This window comes from Myripristis murdjan, chromosome 1, assembly GCF_902150065.1.
Source record: "Myripristis murdjan chromosome 1, fMyrMur1.1, whole genome shotgun sequence".
NCBI classification, from domain to species: Eukaryota; Metazoa; Chordata; class Actinopteri; order Holocentriformes; family Holocentridae; genus Myripristis; species Myripristis murdjan.
This window is the reverse complement of record NC_043980.1, coordinates 2,838,821-2,844,500: the sequence shown is the minus strand read 5'-3', so window position 1 is coordinate 2,844,500 and position 5,680 is coordinate 2,838,821.

Genomic DNA, 5,680 nt, shown 5'->3' with positions numbered 1-5,680 from the left:
AGCTGCTAGAATGTCAGTAAATCCCATAACATATATTCTATATGTGGTGGAGAGATATTCTCTATTCTCAGAGAACCAGGGTTACACTGTAACCCCATGTTTTGTTCGTTTGGTTCCCTATTAAAGTTGTCACATCAGTCTAGAGCTTGGTCAAGAATATTCACCTCTATGTCCACCAAACAGGATGTTGGATAGTAGTCATATTAAAATACACCCTAATAATTTTACTATTACAACATGGAACGTAAATGGAGTTAAAGACAGGGTAAAGCAACAAAAAGTCCTGCAACACCTAAAGAATTTGTCCTCAGATATTGTTTTTTTGCAAGAACTGCATCTGAAACCTGGTGAGATTAAATTCCTAAAAAAAACAATGGGTAGGAGAGGCATTTGAATCTACTTATACATCTAAAAGTAGAGGAGTAGGAATTTTAATAAGTAAATCCCTACCATTTAACTTAATCTCACAAAAATCTCTCTTTCCACTCTTTTCTGCTGCTTCTATTGTTTTTACTGCTTTTAGTTGCTGATTAATAATTTCTTTCTTTACTTTTTAATACATATTTATGTTGCCTGCATTGTTTTATTGTTTTAATTTTATTGTTTTTAATTTATTATCATTTATTACACTTCATTTTTTTTATATGTTTTTATATATATATATATATATATATTATTTATTTACTTATTTCTTCTCTATTCCGTTTAGTATTGATTGTATTTTACTCTGTTATCTTTTAGTTTTTAGCTCCAGTGTTTTCCTCATGGGGGCCCTCCACACCGGGAGCTGTATCTGGCCTGCCTGCGGGGGGTGCCGTCCTGGGGGTTGTCCTGGCCTGGATGGTTGGGGGCCCTGCTCCAGGGCCTTATGGCCGTGGCGTGGGCTCCTATCTGTCTGGGTCGGGGTGGTCTCTGTGGTGGTGCCCCCTGTAGTCGTGGGCTGGGACGCCTCCCGGTGTGGATGGCTCCCAAAGAATGAATGGTGTTTCCTCATCTGGTCCCTCAGTGCTCAGCCATATTTTATTCTATCTTTGGGTTGGGTTGGGGTGGGCTGGGGCGTGGTGGGGTGTATGCCTGGAGTGTATGCATGTGTGAAATATGTTGTACTTGTGTGTGTGTGCGTGTGTGGGTGAGTATGAGGGGGTGGGGGATTAGGGTTGTATGTATTTTAATGTAAAGCACTTTGTGTTGCATTTTTTTTATGTATGAAAGGTGCTATATAAATAAAATTTGATTTGATTTGATGAAAAATCTGATCCAGAGGGATGATATTTAATAGTTATGTGTGAAATCTATGGAGATAAATATACACTGATAAATATTTACTCCCCTCCCTTAACCAGTATGAAATACCTCATGAGTATTCAAAATATTGTTAACAGTAACTCAGTAGGAATAATTTTATTTGCCGGAGACTTTAATCAGGTTTTCACCGAGCAAGACAGTTCTAGCAGGAAGAGGAAACCCAATGTTCCTAGGGAGCTCCTGGATTTCCTCTCATTAAATGACCTAACTGATGTGTGGCGACTAATGCATCCAAAAGATAAAGATTATACATACTCCTCTTATGCACAAGACAGCTATAGCCGCTTGGATTACATCTTTGTATCCAAAGCAGGAGTAGAAGACGTGACCACATCTAAAATACAGGATATAGTAATATCAGATCATGCAGCAGTTACATGTACAATGTGCCCACCAACAAATAAGGTATGACATAGAATTTGGAGAATGAACAGAAAGTATTTGAAAGATGAGGAGTTTATTAATTATCTAACCAAACATATTAATGAATTTATAACAATAAACTTCACAAACCCTAGCGAGGATAAGCCGCCAGTTCATATAATATGGGATGCTTTCAAAGCATACATTAGAGGGATTATTATCTCTTTTTCATCTAGAAAGAAGGCAGAATTAGACAGAAAAGTTAAAGAATTAGAGATGGCTATCAGCCGGGTGGAACACCTTCACAAGAAAACTGGGCTAAGAAAGGATATCGAACATCTGCAAGAATTAAAGCTTGAGTATGACCAACTGCTGCTGGAAAAAGCCAACAATGTTAGGTATAATTTAAATAGATTAAGATACATATCAGCAAACAAGACAGGTAAGCAGTTATCCTCCTTAGTTAAGAAATTGTCTAAAAGAGAGAGTATTATTCTCAAAGATCCGGTCAATAACTTGGTGGTTAGAGACAATAAACTTATTAATCAGGAATTTGCTTCCTTTTATGAAAAATTATATTCCTCTGAAATTGTATGTCAATCAGACGAACAAAAGACCTTCTTAAAATCAGTCAATATTAAAAAGTTATCAGAGGAAAATAAAGCTATATTGGCTAAAGAGATTTCTTTGTTGGAAATCAAGAAGGCAATTGACAGTTTTACAAAGGGTAAGGCACCAGGTATGGATGGACTACCAACAGAGTTCTATTCAATATTCTGGCCCCAAATTAACCTATTTTTCCTTGAAGTTATAAAACATGCAACTATAAATGAAATTCTACCGCCTTCAATGTACAAGACTATTATTAATGTAATTCCTAAACCAGGGAGAGAGTGCAATAAACCCTCCGATTTCAGACCAATAAGTTTAATAAACTGTGATAATAAAATAAGTAAATAAGCCAAAGTGTTAAATAACAGAATAGCTGAAGTTCTCCCATCAATCATTCATTTTAACCAAACAGGATTTATTAAAGACAGAAATTTAAAAAACAATGTAAGGACCTGCATATCCTTAATCCAATTTGCTAAAAAGGAAAGACTAGATGTGACATTAATGGCAGTAGATGCTGAGAAAGCATTTGATCGCTTAGAGTGGAGCTACCTATATGAGGTACTGGATGCATATAACTTCCCAAAGAAAATAATAAATATGATCAGAACTGTATATAAGTCTCCTATGGCATATATATACTCCAATGGGATCCTATCAGAAGCAATCCAGATAACAAGAGGCACGAGGCAGGGATGCCCACTATCCCCGTCACTCTTCACTTTGGCTGTTGAGCCAATGGCTCAGAGAATTCGTCAATCAGACAGGATATGTGGTATAAATGTTGGCGGAGAATGTTATAAACTTAGTTTGTATGCAGATGATCTAATGTTGTATCTGACTAACTTAGATAAATCCATACCATACCTAATGGAAATTATTGAGCACTACTCAAAAATATCAGGTTATAAAATGAATATAGAAAAAACAGAACTCCTATCAACAACGGGACTCGGGCCCAAAAAAAAAAATGACCTATTAAAATACAACTTTAAATGGCAAAAGGAAAGGATTAAGTACTTGGGTTGTTATATCAGTTTAGATAAGACAAAATTATATAAAGATAACTATACATCAGTAATTAAAGAACTTAAGTCTAGTTTAGATAAATGGATAGACCTTCCTATCAATCTAATTGGCAGAATAAATTTGCTTAAAATGATATGTCTTGTTCCTCTTCCAGACAATACCAGTGATCCCCCCCTAGGGACTTTTTTAAAACTATTAATAAGTTATTTAGTTCATTCATCTGGTCAAATAAGGCTCATAGACTGAGTAGGAAACTACTTCAGAATAACAGAAAAGAAGGAGGGGTTAATTACCCAAATCTTGAGTTATACTACTATTCTGCTCAGTCCTTTTATATTAATAAAATTATTAATAGATCAGAGGAAGATATGTGGATACACATAGAGGATCACCAGCTTGGAACAAAAAAAAACTGTCCTCAGCCTTATTTACAAAGAAAAAAATTAAAAATGTCTGTTTTGTCACGAATAGTACTTTAAGAAGATGGGAAAAAATACAGCACATTTTGGGAATGGAGATTAGTGTCCCGAAGAATACATGCTTGTGGAACAATCCATCCATTACCATTCAGAAGGAGAAACTGCAGTGGAGATCATGGATGGACAAAAGAATAAGAACTATTGGAGATATTAGCTCTCAAAATAATATAAAGCCATTTGAACAACTGGCAAGAGAATTCAATTTAACTAACAAGGAAATATTTAGATATCTTCAACTAAAAAGTTGGATAACAGAAAACTTTGTCTTAAACTACAACACAGAACCCTCACCTATGGAGAGGCTACTTCTAAATTCAGGAGAAAAAAAGAAATTAATAGGGAGAGTGTACAGCCTGCTCATAGATGCACAGGTAGATAATTATTCACTCCAAAAAGTATATGAGGGCTGGAACAAGGATTTTACAACCAATGACTCTAGTGTAACATGGAAAGATTGTTTAAATTTAACTAACACTATTACCACTAATGAGAATTTGCGCCTCATACAATATAAGCTTATGACAAGAATATACTACACTAAATCTAAAATAAATAAATTTGACGTCTCCGCCTCTCCCCTCTGTGTCAAATGTGGCACACAAGAGGAAACAATAATACATGCCTTCTGGAAATGTGACAAAGTTTATAAGGGCTGGTTAGAAATTCAAAAATGGTTGACCAAGGCTTGTAAAATCCCAATTAGATTTACAGCTCTGAATGGTATCTTCCAAAAGACAGACAATCTGAAATACCCCATAGGATGGAAAGTCCTTTTCTCCTCTTTGGTGTATAAAAAATTACTTTTAAAGCACTGGAAGGATACACGGGCCCCGTCACTACAAGAATGGAAGGGATTACAGTTTTTCTCAATTGCTAAAACACTAAACCCTGTTATCTGAACCAAATGCTCCATTGCCTGAACCCACTGATTGAATCAGTCACTCTTTTGGCAAAACCATAAGCACGTTTCACCTGTTTAGACACAACTTACCAACACATTTTCATTGTGATGCACCTGTGCTGCATAATGGTGAGCACTGGTGGCAAAAGTCAAACACAAGTAAAGCACTGGTGTCACTGGTTAAACACAACAACTCAAAATTGATCACACTTTTGGCTAATGATGTGAGGGAACATATATACAGTTTTTTTCAATCGCTTTACCAGTTAATCCATAGGCCTAATGAGAGGCGCACTTCCCAAAATAACACATTTTGTTTGCAAAAGGCTCTTACCATGACAAAACATTTCAGACATGCAGCAAAAGCACATTTTGTCACCATCCAATACAACTTGCAGTCAAGCTACATAATCCAGCCACTCACTCACTTCATACTCAACACCAAAATACAACACGCCCTTTTTAGTCTGAGCAGGATCAACCTTACTTTTTTCCTGTGTATTGCAGTCATTTTTTTTGACAATTTACATTGTTACATATTGTAAAGCAAGTAGCAAAATCCAATATTTCCCTCAAACAACTCAACTTCTGCCCAAATGAGTAGATTCCTTCAGTCAGCTCTACTGTACTGTAACACAGCTGACAGCAGAATACAAAATACAGCTGTCAGTTTGAACAAGGTTCTCCTGTGTGCTGCACATTCAAATGTGAACTTACAGTAAAGAATTGCATCCAAACTCAGAAAGACTTTGAAGTGAAAATTTACTGTATTGATGGCAAAAACTGAAATACGGTAAGTCTCATACAGTATTACACAGAAAAACTCAAAGGAGTTGAGAAAAAAAAAATACAGAATACAATTTATAGGCCCCTTTTCTGTAGGTGCATACTGATTGATTGGTGAATGGTGATTTGTGGAAAGGGTAGTGATGCAGGTGCACTAGTGATTTCACAGTGATGCAGGTCATTTCTATCAGCTGTGAGCAGATGT